This window comes from Panthera uncia, assembly GCF_023721935.1.
Source record: "Panthera uncia isolate 11264 chromosome B3 unlocalized genomic scaffold, Puncia_PCG_1.0 HiC_scaffold_1, whole genome shotgun sequence".
NCBI lineage: Eukaryota > Metazoa > Chordata > Mammalia > Carnivora > Felidae > Panthera > Panthera uncia.
In genome coordinates this window covers 117,520,435-117,538,738 of record NW_026057582.1, presented here as the reverse complement: position 1 = coordinate 117,538,738, position 18,304 = coordinate 117,520,435, and the positions used below count along the sequence as shown (strand labels likewise).

At 35.4% G+C, this 18,304-nt stretch overlaps 1 protein-coding gene across 4 annotated transcripts in view; it reads left to right on the top strand.

Moving 5' to 3' along the window:
* The window catches only part of GABRG3 (gamma-aminobutyric acid type A receptor subunit gamma3), a 711,486-nt gene that overhangs the window by 479,599 nt on the left and 213,583 nt on the right, over positions 1-18,304 (top strand). The gene's annotated exons all lie outside the window — the stretch shown is intronic.

Genomic DNA, 18,304 nt, shown 5'->3' with positions numbered 1-18,304 from the left:
AGTTTCACTTCGGCATACTGTTGTTTTAACACCGTGTGCTGAAAAGACTGTCAAATTTCTATTAAATTAATTTTGCATCTTTGTACAAAAAACTTTTAGCTACACTTGTGTGAGTCTGTGTCTGGGCTGTCTTTTGTTTCATTGATCTATGAGCTTCTTCTTATGCTAATTCCATGCTATATTTATATAGTTAAGTCTTTAAATCAGGTAATGTTATTTCTACAACTTTATCCTTTTACAAAATTGTTTTACCTACTCTAGTTCCTTTTCCTGTACATATAAGATTTTGAAATAGCTTTTCTGTAGCTACAAAATATATCCTCAGGATTTTGATAGGAATTGTATGGCAGTAGGGGCTGCTCAAAGAATTACAATATACATAATTTATCATGGTCTACCAATGTCAACATTTTATCACTTCAGGTGGACTGTAGAATCTCACAAGCACTTACATTTCTTTACCTACTGCTCTGCCCTTTATGATATAAGTGTTATATATAGTGCTACTATAAACCTTGAAAACTCCATTAGGCAGTGTTCTTATTTTTATTCAACCATCAGGCATATTAAAAAAAAGCTCTAGAGAAGAATAATGTATTATAATAACTCAGATATTTACCATTTCTATCACCTTCTCTTAATTTTTATGTTCCATGTTTCCTTCTGCGATCATTCTTTCTGTCTGAATAACCTCCTTTGCCAATTTTTTAGAGTGGGTCTAATAGCAACAAGTTCTCTTACATTTTTTTCCCTACGAATATTTTTTTCACCTTTATTCTTAAAGGCTATTTCCCTAGAGACAAAATTCTAGATTGACAGTTTTCTTTCAGCATCTGGCAAATTTTATGCCATTTCCTTTTGACCTTCATGATTTCTGATGAAATATTATCATCTGAATAGTTGTTCCCCTATAAGTATATAAGTAAATGTTTTATGTCTTTCTGAATACTTTCAAGGTTTTTTTTTTCTTTAAAAAATTCAAGAAATTTGATTACGATGTGTCTGGCTGTGGATTTATTTAAGTTTATACTTTTTGGAGTTCCTCAGATTCTTGAATCTGTAGGTTTATGTATTTCATGTATTTTATGTATTTCATGTATGTATTGGGAAATATTCTCCCATTATTTTTTAAAACACTTTCTTTTCCTCACTACATCTTCCTTCTCTCCTTCTGGGACTTCCATAATGCAAATATCAGTTTTCTTGTATGTCTCACAGATCCCTGAGGCTCTGTTCCAATTTATGCAGTTGATTTTCTATTTGTCCTTTAGATTGGAAAGTTTCTAATCTTATTCTTCTATTTTCAAATCTATTGAGTCTTTCCTCTGTCATCTCCATTCTGCTTTTTTCTTTTAATTTATTTTAAAATATTTTTAATACTTATTTATTTTTGAGAGAGAGACAGGCTGAAAGCAAGGGAAGGGGCAGAGAAAGACAAAATTGGAAGCAGACTCCAGGCTCTGAGCTTCCAGCACAGAGTCCAACATGGGGCTAGAACTCATGAGCTACGAAATCATGAGCTTAGTCAAAGTCAGTCACTCAACCTACTGAGCCACCAGGCACCCCTAAAATAGTTTTAATGTTTATTTATTTTTGAGAGAGAGAGAGAGAGAGAGAGAGAGAGACATCCTGAGTGGAGAAGGGCAGAGAGAGAGGGAGACAGAATCTAAAGCAGAATCCAGACTCTGAGCTGTCAGCACAGAGGCCAAAGTGGGGCTGGAACCCATGAACCATGAGATCATGACCTGAGCTGAAGTGGAGCACGTAACTGACTGAACTACCCAGACACCTCTCCATTTTGCTTTTGAGCCCATCCACTGAATGTTCTTTTTTAGTTACTTCATTTTTCAGTTCTAACATTTTCATTTAGTTCTTTTGTATATCATCTGTTTATTTGCTGAGATTTTCTATTTCCACATATGCTTAAAGAGTGTTTTGAATTATTTGTTTGAGAACTTATCCTTGTCAGATAAGTACACCACATGTGTTTTCTTGGTGTTGATGATCTTTTGTCATTTCAAATGGGATTTCACCTTTTTTTGATATGATGAATAATTCTGGATTGTATCCTAGACATTTTGAGGATGAAACTATGAGACTTCTGTACCTATTTAAGTCTATTATTTTAGACAAATAAATCAGTTGGTTTCCAAATACAAATTTTAGCTCACATTTGTGAGCTGTCATTTGCATGTTAATTTTAGTTTCAAAGTCTGTGCAGCACTATTCTGGCCCACCCTTCTTAGTACTAGCCAGAGGCCATTTGCAATCACATATTCCATATTCTAGTTCATTTATTACAGCTTTTCTCTGTCAATTCTGGTTAATTTTATTCATGCACCATTTGGTTGTGTGCCCAGGACTTAATGCACAGCTATAAAATATGTTTTTTTTTCTAGCTTTATCCTCTTTAAGTAGAAGAGGTGAGAAGCCAACTCAACTGTTGTTTGTTTAGTACACAGTGGAGATGGCTGGCAGGTCTCTTTCCCCCAGTATCCAGAGACCCAGTGGAGAGTGGGATGAGCAATACCTCTGCTCATAATACTGCAGAATTGCTGGACTTTAAAGTGGTCAATCCCACAATCTCTAGAACACATGCTGAACAAGGCAATAAACATTGCTGCTTTTGTGGTGTTCACATGGAGTAGGGCAGATATAGCTCAAAAATTTTGATCTTGCAGATACACCCTCTTCCTTATTTCTTGAGTAGGAACAATGGATTGTGTGTGTGTGTGTGTGTGTGTGTGTGTGTGAGTGCGTATGTGCACACATGCATGGAGACATGTGTGAGTGCACATGTGTGTATCTGTGTCACTGACATGTTCAAGTTGCAGGCTCCTCAATCTCTCAGGCCAGTATATAAAGGAGATATAAATACAAAATCCCAGGAAACTCACCACTCTTCTGTTGAGTCTCAAAGTCCCTAGCTATTCTAGATTCTTTCTCCCCTTTCAAATTATCCTGATAGTTGCTTTATACATACTGTCCAGGGTTTTGAGTAGTGGTCAGCAGAAGAGAAAGAGTGAAGCATATTGGTTTCATCTTGTCTGGACTTGTTTTTAATGAGTTTTATTCTGTTGTATGATTACAACAAACATTTGTTTTTGCTTTGTTTGTAAATAGATATTTGGGTTGATTTCAGTATTTTTTTCAGCTATTAAAAGGCTGTTATAAAAATTCTTGTTTAACTTTCAATCATATATTTTCATTTCCCTAAGATAAATGGAAGTAATGGGTCATAAGACATATTTTTACTTGGGTGAGAGCAAAGAATGTTGGATAATAAAGTTTTTTTTGTCTTTGAGATTTTTTATTTTCATGCCTAAGTTAGAGAAAGTAACAGTACTTTTAATAAAATAATGCAGGACCACCTGTTTCAGTTGGTGGAGTGTACAAATCTTGATCTCGGGGTTGTGAGTTAGAGGCCCACAGTGGGTGTAGAGATTATTTAAAAATAAACTCTTAAAAAAAACAGTGCTACTTTTAGCACACAATGGCTGGCTGAACATAATATTAACTTCTGTTCATCCATAATCCTGCTAAAATTACAGAAAACATATAAAAATAAAATAATTTAATAGCATCACAAAAAGTCCAAGGATTTCATTATTGGAACAGACTATTAAAAACATATTAAAAATAAAAGTCAGTGAAATAGTACACAGTAGTAAAGATAAATAAACTATGATGAGATCCAATAAGGATAACTAGAGAAATATTAAATTTAATGGAAAAAATAAGTCTCAGAAGGTTATTTACATCATAAATTGTTTACTTAATGGTGAACTTTATAGAAAGGGAAAAAAACAAATACACATAACATAAACATGCATCTCTTTGCATAAACATACATAGAGATGGACTACAACTATATAAAAGGAAATCTAAAGAACAATAAACACCAAGATAATTATTCCACTGTGGGTATGCAAGTGGGTGGATTTGAGGGAGATTGCCTAGTTAGATGCAGGTTATCGAAGTCCTCATTTGTACTTTAGGTCATAGTTTTTTTCAAGAGCTTGTTATTCCGTTAGAATTATCCAGTTGAATAAATTAATAAAAGGAGATTTTGAAAGTACCAATGACAAGTGTATTTCATGAAACAAGAATTATGACTGATCCAATTATGTGCACCCAAGAGAAAGAAAGAAAGAAAGAAGAAAGAAAAGATAGAGGAAAGGAGGGGATGGAGGGAAGGAAGGGAGAAAGGTGGGGAAGGAAGGAGTAAGCATAGATGGGATTGTGTTAACTGTAATTCAAACATTGTTGACATGTATAGCACAGACAAGGAGAAGAATATTAATTTCCAATAAAGTGTCAAAAGAGCCTCAGCATTTTTGAAGTGTATTTATTTATTTTGAGAGAGTGAGGAGAAAGGGGAGTGGCAGAGAGAGAAGGAGAGAGAGAATCCCAAGCAGGCCCTATTCTGGCAGTGAAGAGCCTGACATGGAACTCCATCCCACAAACCAGAAGAGATCATGACCTGAGCCAAAATCAAGAGTCAGACACTTGAGGCACCCAGGTGCCCCAAGCCTCAACATTCCTCATAGCTCTGTGAAAGAACGGACTAGTCTTTGGTGATATTTAGGAGAAATGACTCAAAGGGATTTTAACTGCTACAATAATACTGAACTCTGAGATGATTGGCTGTCATGTCATATTCCACTTAACACTATTATTTTCAAGTAAAATATGTGCAGTGGAAATGTGCCTAGTATGCGTGGAGTCCTGACAGAATCCATGAAGAGCAAACCAACTGGATATCATAAACTTTAAGGAAACAGAATTAAGGCACAAAACAGAAAACCTTAGAATAATTAATAATTATAATTATTAATTATCCAAGTGATGAGAATCTGTTACATCCCTAAGGCAATACTATGTACAATACACAAAAGAAGAAAACCAATTTCTAGAAAATTAAATATATGAATTCTAAACTTTCAAGAATTAAGATTCATTAAAAGGACATAATAGTAATTAGAGAACACATTCTGGCAAATGAAGTGGAAGAATTATTATGGAATATGGAGGAAAAATCAATGAAAGAGAGAATTAGTTGCAGAAAATAAGAACTAAATTACAGAGAGGGACTGATAGAGAAGGGGAGAGTATAGGAGAGGGAGGGATACAGGAGAAGGAAAGAAACATAGAATTTAGTAGAAAAATAATAATTTAAAATCTAATACTAGAACTTGTCATTAAGGGATGACCTTCATAAATGTCTAAAGAGTGCCTTTAGGGATATTCACTTGTCCCCCACCCCTGCTGCCCCCACCCTATAGACAGTAGGCAATAATGACATTTGTAAAATCCAAAATGAAACAAATTTTTACACATTTCACAGGGAAATAAATTAACAAGGATTGTTCATACTGGCATAAATCCTAGTCATCTAAATAATAAAAATACTACTTCCATAAGTTTACTGCAGAGAAATCCACCAATAGTCTTATTAAGGAGCACTTGTATGTGATGAGTTGCTTTTCTTTTGTTGCTTTCAAGGTTTTCTCTTTATATTTGGCTTTTAATAGTTTTATTATGTATCTCTGTGTAAGTTTTCATGATTTATTCTACTTGGGATTTCACTGATTGTCTTGTATTTGTATATTCATGTCTTTCCTCAAAATTGTGTAGTTTTTAGTTATTATTTCTTCAAATAACCACTCTGAACCTTTTATTTCTCCCTCTTCTCCTTCTGAGACTCCTAATCTATATATTATCCAACTTAATGATGTCTGATAAGTCCCTTTAATTCTTTCCATTTTCATCTTCTTTTAAAATATCTATCTATCTGTCTATTATCTATCTATCTCTATCTATTGTCTATTTATTTAATTTACCTCAAACCCAATAATTTCAAATGATATGTATGTATATTCCCTGATTCTGTCTTCTTCCTGTTAGAGTCTGTTGATAACCTCTCTCAGTGAATTTTTCAATCCAGTTATCATCATTTTCAGCTTTAGAATTTCTATTTGGTTCTATTTTATAATTTCTATTTGTTTATATTTTTATTTTATTCATATAGTATTTTCATGATTTCTTTTAGGGTTTTTTTTAGCACATATAAAACAGTTGCTTTAGTCTTTAAATAGTAAGCCCAATGTGTGTATTCCCTCAGAGACTATTTTTGGAGATTCGTTTTGTTTCTTTAAATGTGCTGTGTTTTTTGTTTTATTTGTATGTCTTGTGATCTTTTGTTGAAAGTTGGAAATTTGTGGAAAAAAGCAATATCCCCCATCTTTGCAGACTTGTGTGGAAGACCTTTACTAATTAGCAAGCTTCTAAACTTTGAAATCCATCCAGGTTGAATGTTATTTGGGCCTCGTGTGTGTGTGTGTGTGTGTGTGTGTGTGTGTGTGTTTTCCCAGTTTTCTGTGACTGTTTTAAAATGCCTTAATTAAAAAAAATCTGATCCCAGTTTCTTCTATGGAATTTAGGTATTCTATTGGATTCTTCTTCATATAATCTCTTACACCATCCACAAGTCTACAGTCCCCCTGAAGTTTTCACATACTGCTATGCCTGCCACTTCTGACTTTAGCATACGATTCAAAATATGATACCATAATTTGTTTCTGTCTGAGCTTGAATCCAGGTAAAATAGATACCAGTCACTTGGGTAGTCCGCAGACAGGTTAAAACACTGCAAACCATTTCCACTTTTCTGTTTCTGGTCTAAGTGATGGAAATAGGAATTTGACTTCTTCTTCTCAACCACACCACATCAAACCACACCAGTGAAAAGTAGGACAAGGCTGAGAAAAGTGTCATTAAATTGATTCCTGATGTCTATACACTTTTTGAGTTACCGAGTTCATCCTTTTCTAAAGTCATACCTGACTTTAATTTTGTCAGTTACACAAGCCAGTTAATTATGTTTTAAGTTACTCTGAATTTGATTTTATGACTTACAACTGAAAGAATCTTGAGTTACATAATTCCTCTTTTAAACAAAGCAATACTAAAAATCAATATCAGAAATATAAATAAAGCTCACATTGCAGTAGGAAAGTCTGCATATAATACGAAAAGGAGATTCATAGAGAAAAAAAAACACAAATAGTAATTTAACAAATGTGTTTCACATTAATAAAATAGAAAATATAAATAAAAACAACAGTAAGTTTTCATTCTTAACTATGAAAGAAGCAAAAATTTAACTGCCTAAAAGTGTCCAGTGTTGAGTATGTGTGAAATGGAAAAGTTTTTAAATAACATAAATCAATATAATCACCTTGGAAGTAATTTGGTATTAGATGCAAGTTTTATTTAAACCTACAGTCTTATTTCTACGTGGTAAAATACTACCTGTACCAAAGAACACAATGTAAGTTAAAAATTTATCCAGCCAAATTTTGTACCAGTGCAACCAGTGTTCTCTGAGGTCAAATGAATTCAAGATACATGGATTATTTTGATAAATAATATGTAACATTTGTGTATACCTTCAGAAAAATGCTGTTTACATTTAATTAGTCAAAATATATTCCTAAACTTCTAAAGTGATGTCTTCTTGCTTCTAGTCCATCCCACAATCTAATTCTGATTGGTAAAATATATACATATGATAGCACTAGACAGTCACACCTATTGATAGCAAGCTATTTAAATGATCCCTCAAGTTAAAAAAAATAAAATTTAATTTTGTAAAATTCTCAAAAACAACTAAATATTTGTTTTCCATCTTTTCCTTTAACAAAAATAGAATAAGTAAAATAATTGAAAAGAGCATGTTGTGGTATATCCTCCTTTATAGTTAAATTTAAAAGTGATACAAAATATGCAAGCATAAAACTGCCTGCAGGGTATAAAAAATGTCAGGAAGCTAGGAAAATATGGAAATAATTATTCAAGAACAAAGAATGTAATCTATCTCACCTCTTGTGCTAACTTTTTGTGTGCTAGGAATCTATTAAAGAATGTATAAAAATATAAATGTCAATGCTAAAAGTATAAATTTCTCATGATGCTCCAAGTGAGGTGTTTGCTGTTCTTATTGCCTTAACTTTTTAAAAATCAAATATCCATAGTGGTAAAGTCAGATAGGAGAAATATTGAACAGTAAATACTTTAATGAGTAATGTTTCACAAATAATAATACCTCAGGTCAATTTGCTACATTGATATGTGATCTCATTAGACAACGGAGAAACAAATAACTATTGTTAACATTAGTTACTCTGTAGAAATTATATTTGAATTCACCAGGAATAGATTATAAACTGTGAAAAGCTTGTAATTTCTAAAATATAAGTTAAGAATGAACAAACCAAAAAATAAAGTTTATTATTTTTTCTTCTTTGAAGCACTCGACTTCAAACTGCTGACCTGATTTTATTTGTTTTACCATGATAAACATGAATTTATTGGATTAGTATTTAGCAGCATAGTACACCGGTATCAGTAAATCCACAGTGCTCAAAATACAAATACAGTTCATGAACTGAATGAAGGGGAGCTGTCTCCCTCCTCATGGCCCCCATACTGTCATCTCATCTGGTGACGCTGGGGCACAAGTTGTCTTCACTTTTATCCCTGTTCATTTCTATTGGTATTCCACAGTGAGTCAGATAAAAACTAGTGTTCCATTATTTCTTGTGCCATATAGCTAAATCAAGAAGGAAGGCTAAAGAAATCCTTTGTTAAACCTTTAGGGTCTGTCTGGGGAGTTTGTCACCACTTCTAGAAAGTCTTATATTCTGATTAAAGGATGCAATCAGACATCCCTCAGCTAGCAAACAGCCTCTAATACAGGGTGGGGACCAAATGTTCACATAACGTCTTGGAAAGCTTTCTAAAAAAATTAAAAAATAGCAATTGAGGCGTGGGATATGGTGGAGCCCTATGGAGCACAGACTCGAATTGCAGCTCTGGCAACCACCATTCTACAATTTGTCGCTAAGCATTGGCTACTCTAGATATCTATGATTCTACCAACATCCCCCATTGCATTGCATTTGTTGTCACTTCCCCTTAGTCTCCTCCAATCTGTGACAATTCTTCAGTGTGTCCTTGTCTTTCAAGACTTTAGCTCTTGAGCTCCTGTACAATAATAAAAAACATAAATAAAAGAGTCTACAAGTAAGGCATATGTCTTTAAAAATGCCAAGGAAAATTAAAACATTCCAGATAGGACAACTGTCACATTGGACTTGAAGAGTAGGCTTCACATCCAACACAGAGCCCAATGCAGGGCTTGAACTTAAGACCCTGAGATCAAGACCTGAGCTGAAATTAAGAGTCAGACACATAATTTTGGAAGTTCCACCAAGATGCCCAGGGGATTCACCTTACAGAGCCAACCCAACGTGGGGCTTGAACTCACGACCCTGAGATCGAGACCTAAGCTGAGATCAAGACCTAAGCTGAGATTAAGACCTGATTTGAGATCAAGAGTCAGATGCTTAACCAACTGAACCACCCAGGTACACATTGAGAAGTTTTTAAAGGTTAAATTTGAGATTTTGGGGGAAAACTTTCAACAAAGCAAGTTTAGGAAGGCCTAAGTGGTGATAGCCAGAAAGATGGCAGTGTAGGAGGATGCTGGGCTCACCTCGTCCTGCTGTTAGCTTAGATTCCACCTATATCAGTATAAATAACTGAGAAAAACAACATAAGACAAGCAGAAAGGACTGTCCAGAGACAAACATAGACAAGAGGCCACGGAAGAGGGTAGGAAGGGCAGAGAGGTGGGGCACGCTACACAGACTGGCCAGAGGGAGCCAGGGTGGTGGAGGGGAAGCTTGCAGGGCAAGGCAGAGCTCCCGAAGTCTGGCTTTCAAAAGTGGAGGGGACAGACTCCATGAGTTCTAACAGCCAGTGGACTTAAAATCTGGAATGTTAAAAGTCAACAGCTCTGCTCTCAGAAAATGGAGAGGGTGAGAGGATGCCAGGAGGGAGAGTTGGTGAGCCCCAGAAGACAGAACTCAGCCCATCAGGGAACAAAGGCACTGGCAAGCACCATTTCCCTTTCCCATCTTCCAGCCGTAATTCCAAAGGGAACCAGCTCCCTTCACCAAACTTGCTTGCACCATGCAAACGCCCAATGCTGTGCTTCTGTGGATCCATCCCTCCAAAGGGCCTGCCTCCCTCCTGGTGCTGCAGGGTCCCTACTTCAGGGGACCACCTACAGCAAAGCTAACCAAGCCAGCCTCTCCCATCTCTGTGCACCTTGTGGATCCACCCATCTAATACACCCTTGGCCAGATCCAATCAAAGCAGCACCACAAGCCTGGCAGTGTGCAAGCAGCTCAGACAGGGGCCACACCACTCCACAGTGAGTCCTGCTCCTGGGAGAGGGGAAGATAAGGTACACCAGTCTGACTGTGGACCCAGTGGTGGGCTGGGGGAAGACATCGGGTCTAACTGCAGCACCACCCACCAACACAAGTTTCTTTGGACAGCACAAGGGAAGTGCCCTACAGTTTGGAGCTACCACAGGGATCAAGGGACTAAAAAATAGTCATGAGGAATTAAAAAATGTTATAAATGAGGTGCAAAATAAAATGGGGGTAGCCATAGCACGGATTGAAAGGAAGAGGAGAGAATAGGTGCATTAGAAGATAAAATTATGGAAACAGAGGAAGCTGAGAAAAAGAGAGATAAAAAAATCCAAGAGTATGAGGGGAGAATTAGAGAACTAATTGATACAATCAAATGGAATAATATCCATATCATAGGAATTCCAGAAGAAGAAGAAGAGAAAGAAAGGGGCTAAAGGTGTAGTTGAACAAATCATAGCTGAGAACTTCCTGATCTGGGGAAGGAAACAATCATTGAAATCCAAGAGGTATAGAGAACTCCTTTAGATGTAACTTGAATCAATCTGTATGACATATCATAGTGAAACTGGCAAAATACAAGGATAAAGAATTCTGGAGCAGCTAGGGATAAACAAGCCCTAAAATACAAAGGTAGACACATAAGGGTTGTAGCAGACCTATCTATTGAAACTTGGCAGGCCAGAAAAGAATGGCAGGAAATCTTCAACGTAATGAACAGAAAAAAATATGCAGCCAAGAATCCTTTATTCAGCAAATCTGCTGTTCAGAATGGAAGGAAAGATAAAGGTTTCCCCAAACAAAAACTGAAGGAATTCATCACCACTAAACCAGCCCTACCAGTGGCCCTAAGGGGCACTCTGTGAGTGAAATGTTGCAAGGACCACAATGTACCAGAGACACCACTACAAGCATGAAACCTACATATATCACAATGACTCTAAACCCATATCTCTCAGTAATAACACTGAATGTAAATGGACTAAATGCTCCAACCAAAAGACATAGGGTATCAGAATGGACAAAAAAACAAGACCCATCTATTTCTTGTCTACAGAAGACTCATTTTAGACCCGAGGACACCTTCAGATTGAAAGGGAGGGGGTGGAGAACTATCATCCTACCAGAAGTCAAAAGAAAGCTGGAGTAGCCATACTTATAACAGGCAAAATAGATTTTAAATTAAAGGCTGTAACAAGAGATTATGAAGAGCATTATATAATAATTATGGGGTCTATTCCTCAGGAAGCCCTAACAATTATAAATGTCTATATGCCAAATACAGGAGACCCTAAATATATAAAACAATTGATCACAAACATAAGCAACCTTATTGATAAGAATGTGGTAATGGCAAGGAACTTTAATACTCCACTTACAACAATGGATAGATCATCTAGAAACAGGAACAATAAAGAAACAAGGGCCCTGAATGATACATTGGATCAGATGGACTTGACAGATATATTTAGAACTCTGCATCCCAAAGCAACAGAATATGCTCTCTTCTCGAGCGAACATGGAACATTCTCCATGATAGATCACATACTGACTGGGTGACAAAACAGCCCTTAATAAGTATAACAGAATTGAAATCATACCATGCATACTTTCAGTGCTATGAAACTTGAAATCAACCACAGGAAAAAGTCTGGAAAACCTCCAAAAGCATGGAGGTTAAAGAACACCCTACTAAAGAATGAATGGGTCAACCAGGCAATTAGAGAAAAAATTACAAAATATAAGGAAACAAAGGAAAATGAAAATACAAAAATCCAAATGCTTTGGATGCAGCAAAGGCAGTGCTAAGAGGAAGATACATTGCAATCCAGGCCTATCTCAAGAAACAAGAAAAATCCCAAATACAAAATCTAACAGCACACCTAAAGGAAATAGAAGCAGAACAACAAAGACACCCCAAACCCAGCAGAAGAGAAATAATAAATATCATAGAAGAAATAAACAATATAGAATCTAAAAAAGAATAAAATAAAATAAAATAAAAACAGTATAGCAAATCAATGAAATCAACAGTTGGTTTTTTTGAAAAAATAAACAAAATTGATAAACCTCTAGCCAAGCTTCTCAAAAAGAAAGGGGAGATGACCCAAATAGATAAAATCATGAATGAAAATGGAATTATTACAACCAATCTCTCAGAAATACAAGCAATTATCAGGGAATACTATGGAAAATTATATGCCAACAAACTGGACAGCTTGGAAGAAATAGACAAATTCCTAAGCACCCACACACTTCAAAAACTCAAACGGGAAGAAATGGAAAATTTGAACAGACCCATAACCAGGAAAGAAATTGAATCAGTTATCAAAAATCTCCCAATAAATAAGAGTCCAGGAGCAGATGGCTTCCCTGCGGAATTCTACCAGACATTTAAAGCAGAGATAATACCTATATTTCTCAAGCTGTTCCAAAAAATAGAAAGGGAAGGAAAACTTCCAGATTCATTCTATGAAGCCGGCATTACGTTGATTCCAAAACCAGACAGAGACCCAGCGAAAAAAGAGAATTTCAGGCCAATATCCCTGATGAATATTGATGTAAAAATTCTCCAGAAGATACTAACAAATCAAATCAACAGCATATAAAAACAATTATTCACCATGATCAAGTGGGATTCATTCCTGGGCTGCAGGGCTGGTTCAATATTCGCAAATCAATCAATGTGATACATCACATTAATAAAATAAAAGATAAGAACTATATGATCCTGTCAATAGATGCAAAAAAAGCATTTGGCAAAACCCAGCATCCTTTCTTAATAAAAACCTTCAAGAAAGCCAGGATAGAAGGAACATACTTCAACATCATAAAAGCCATTTATGAAAAGCCCACAGCTAATATCATCCTCAATGGGGAAAAACTGAGAGCTTTTTCCCTGAGATCAGGAGCACAACAGGGATGTCCACTCTTACCTCTGTTGTTTAACATAGTGTTGGACATTCTAGCATCAGCAATCAGACAACAAAATGACATAAAAGGTATCAAAATTTGCAAAGATGAAGTTAAGCTTTCACTTTTTGCAGATGACATCATACTATACATGGAAAACCTGAGACTCCACCAAAAGTCTCCTAGAACTGACACGTGAATTCAGTTAAGTGGCAGTATACCAAATTAATGTACAGAAATCAGTTGCATTCTTATACACTAATAACGAAGCAACAGAAGGACAAATAAAGAAACTGATCCCATTCACAATTTCAACAAGAATCAGAAAATACCTAGAGTAAACCTAAAAGAGTAAAAGATCTGTATATTGAAAACTATAGAAACCTTATGAAGGAAATTGAAGAAGATACAAAGAAATGGAAAAACGTTCCATGCTCATGGATTGGAAGAAGAAATATTGTTATAATGTCAATACTAACCAAAGCTATCTACACATTCAATGCAATCCCAATCAAAATTGCACCAGCATTCTTCTTGAAGCTAGAACAAGTAATCCTAAAATGTGTATGGAACCACAAAAGACTCTGAATAGCCAAAGTAATGTTGAAGAAGAAGACCAAAGTGGGAGGCATCACATCCCAGACTTTAGCCTCTACTACAAAACTGCAATCAAGACAGCATGATGTTGGCACAAAAACCAACACATAGACCAATGGAATAGAATAGAGACTCCAGAATTGGACCCACAAAAGTAGGGCCAACTAATCTTTGACAATGCAGGAAAGAATATCCAATGGAACAAAGACAATCTCATTAACAAATGGTGCTGGGAGAACTGGACAGTAACATGCAGAAGAATGAAACTAGACCACTTGCTTACAGCATTCACAAAAATAGACTCAAAATGGATGAAGGGCCTGAATATGAGACAGAAAACAATTAAACCCTAGAGGAGAAAGCAGGAAAAAAACTTCTCTGACATCAGCCGCAGCAATTTCTTACTTGACACATCTCCAAAGGCAAGTGAATTCAAAGCAAAAATGAACTATTTGGGACTTCATGAAGAGAAAAACTTCTGCACTGCAAAGGAAACAATCAACAAACTAAAAGGCAACTGACAGAATGGGAAAAGATATTTGCAAAAGACTTATTGCACAAAGGGCTAGTATCCAAAATCTATAAAGAACTCACCAAACTCCACACCCAAAAAACAAATAATCCTGTGGAGAAATGGGCAGAAGACATGAATAGACACTTCTCTAAAGAAGACATCCAGATGGCCAACAGGCACATGAAAAGATGCTCAACATCACTCCTCATCAGGGAAACACAAATCAAAACCACACTAAAATATTACCTCACACCAGTCAGAATGGCTGAAATGAACAAATCAGGAGACTATAGATGCTGGCGAGGATGTGGAGAAACAGGAACCCTCTTGCACTGTTGGTGGGAATGAAAACTGGTGCAGTTGCTCTGGAAAACAGAGTGGAGGTTCCTCAAAAAATTAAAAATAGACCTACCCTATGACCCAGCAATAGCACTGCTAGGAATTTTCCCAAGAGATACAGGCGTGCTGATGCATAGGGGCACTTGTACCCACATGTTTATAGCAGCACTTTCAACAATAACCAAATTATGGAAAGAGCCTAAATGTCCATCAACTGGTGAGTGGATAAAGAAATTGTGGTTTATATATACGATGGAATACTACTTGGCAGTGAGAAAGAATGAAATCTGGCCTTTTGTAGCACCATGGATGGAACTGGGGAGTGTTATGCTAAGTGAAATAACTCATCCAGAGAAAGACAGATACCGTATGCTTTCACTCTTATGTGGATCCTGAGAAACTTACCAGAAGACCATGGGGTAGGGGAAGGGAAAAAAAAGTTACAGACAGCGAAGGAGCCAAATCATAAGAGACTCTTAAAAACTGAGAATAAACTGAAGGTTGATGGAGGGGGCATGGGTGGGAGGGAGGGGAAATTGGGTGATGGGCATTGAGGAGGGCAACCGTTGGGATGAGCACTGGGGGTTGTATGGAAACCAATTTGACAATAAATTTTGTATAAAAAAAATAAAATAAAACAAAATAGTCACTATTTTCATGCCCACAGGAATTGTTTTAAAATATTTGTTTAAAAACATGCTCACACAAATCAGCCCATACATTTGGCAATATTGTTCATTAACCATGTTACACCAGAATGACTCCAGAGAAGTAACAAAAAGGGCAAGACATAATCCAGTGTTTTTTGTTTGTTTGTTTGTTTTTTGCTTCACATAACAGCATAAGCTTGGATGAAAATAACTTGCTGAAATCTTCTTTAACAGTTAATTACCAGTCCTAATACATACACTGTGACATACACCATTATTTTTTTATTTCTTTAAAATAAAATTTTTTAGTGTAGGATAGTTTTAGATTTACATATGAATTATGAAGATAGAATAGAAAATCTCTGCACACTCAATCCCTAGTATCCATATTATTACCATCATATATTTATGAAAGTTAGCAAACTACTATTGATATCTTATAGTTAACTATTGTCCACACTTAAGATTTTCCTTTTACCTACCTACTGTCCTTTCTTTGTTCTAGGTACCAATCTAGAATAACATATTACATTTAGCTGTTATGTCTCCTTAGGCTCCTTTTGGCTGCAACAATTTTCTCAGACTTTCATTATTGTTAATAACCTTGAAATGTTGGAGGAGTATTGGTCAAGTATTTTTTAGACTGTCCTTCAATTGGGAAGAATTGTATAATATTTTTCTCGTGACTAGTTGGGTACATACTTTTGAAAGGAACACAACAGAGGTAAAGTACAATTCTTATCACATCGTACTGTCAACATAACTTTTCACTGTTGCCATTAACCTTGATCACTCGTAGTGTCTTCCACTGTAAGTATGTTTCTCCACTATAAAGTTACTTCCCTTATTTTTCATGAGTACTCTGTCTTCTTTGGAAGGAAGTCAGCATGTGCAGCTAATACATGAGGAGTGTGGAATTAGGCTATACCTACTTGAGGGGAGAGCATCTACATAAACTGTTTGGAATTCTTCTACAAAAACATTTTGTCTATTATCCTTCATTTATTTATTGATTTAATTATTCATTTATATTAATTTGTAATTTGGGTTATAAGTCAATAACCCAGCTATTCTAGCCTTGGCCACTGGGAGCTCTTTCAGTTGGCATGTTTATCTCTTTGACATACCTAACATAATAGTTTTGAAAGCACTTTCTTACTCTCTGCTACCACAAGATGCTCCAGACTCATATTGTGTGTTTTTTTGTCCCAAAGAACTATCTGTTTCTTAAAAATCCCTGGTTCCTTTTATTAGAGAGTAATATCCAGTGTGAGGTGTGCTCATTTCTACTGGGATGTTGTTGCTTTTCAGTTCTCTCACCTGAAAAAACAAAAAAAACACATATATAATATATATATATCCAAATATATATATACAGTAAATATATAGTATATATATTCAAATATACTATATTCAAATATATATATGTATATATATTTATATATAGAGAGAATATATAGTAACCAGATTTGAATAGTCTTAAATGCATATTGCTAAGCAGCTCATCTAAAAAGGACTATTGTGTGTCTCCATTTACATGACATTCTGGAAATATACATATACACTTATTTATAAATATTTCTCTATATAACCATATATTAATTAAACTCATGTTTAGCTAAAAATGAGTTTATATTAAAGTCTCCAGTTGTAATCAATTACAACATGGAGCATTCTACACTTCTCCATTTGCTTTATCTGTAAACTCTCATTTTAACAATTAGAATACTGACTTCCCATTCATCATCCCATTTGCTTAACTGTTCAATTCTAGTATATGTGTAGTGGCTTCAAAGTTGATAACCCATATCCACATGGAAACAACTTTATTAACTAGTGTATAGTACTTAAGTACAGTCCCTTTTTTCTTTAGACTTATAGAGACTCTACACATATTCAGTTACTTAAGTCAATACATTTCTCTACCATTCTCTCTGCAGTGAGATTGTTTCATACATTTGTAAGACAGAGTTTTTTTTTTGGTAACTAAACTCCTCAATGTTTTTCTTTTTTAAACGTGCAAGCATTAAAGTTCTATACTATACTATAAAGGTCAATGGATTTTCACAAACACCTAATGTCATGTATCTATAATATTGTATCATACAGAATAGTATCATCATGCTAAAGAATCACCCATGAGTCTCTTATGCTTTGGCTCTCTCCCACTCTAACCTCTTTTTTTTTTCCTTCCTCTCCCCCATGGGTTCCTGTTAAGTTTCTCAGGATCCACATAAGAGTGAATAAACTGAGGGTTGATGGGGTGAGAGGGAGGGGAGGGAATGTGATGGGCATTGAAGAGGGCATTTTTTGGGATGAGCACTGGGTGTTGTATGGAAACCAATTTGACAATAAATTTCATATATTAAAAAAATAAATAAATAAAGCACACAAAAAAAGAATCACCCATGATTCACTAATTCATTTCCATTCATCCCTGCACACCCAGCAATCACTGACCTTTTTACATCTCTATAGTTGAGTCTTTTCCCAGAATGCCATATAAATGAAATCATGAAGCATGCAACCTTTTCAGATTAACTTTTTAAAAATTTCTTTGAATTAGCATTATAAGATTCATATAAAATTCATCTGTGCCTTTGTGAAGCTTGATAACTCATTCTTTCTTATCACCAAAAAAACAGTCTGCTGTATGGAGATGTCCTTGTTTTTTGATTTATTTGTTGAAGCATATCTTTGCTGCTTCCAATTTTGAACAATTATCATCAAGCTGCTATTAACGTTGGAGTGCTGATTGCCTGCCTGATTTATCAATTACTAACAAAGGGGTATTAAAGTTTCCAATTATAGTAAAAGATTTTCCTATTTCTTCTTTCAGTTCTATCAGTTTTGCCTCCTGTGTTTTGATGTTCTCCTTTAAGTTGCATGTATGTTTATGATTCTTGTATCTTCTCAGAGAATTCATCTCTATCATTATGAAATGTTCCTTTTTATCTCTGATGAACTTTCATCTTCTGACATCTGATTCTTCTAAAATTAATAAA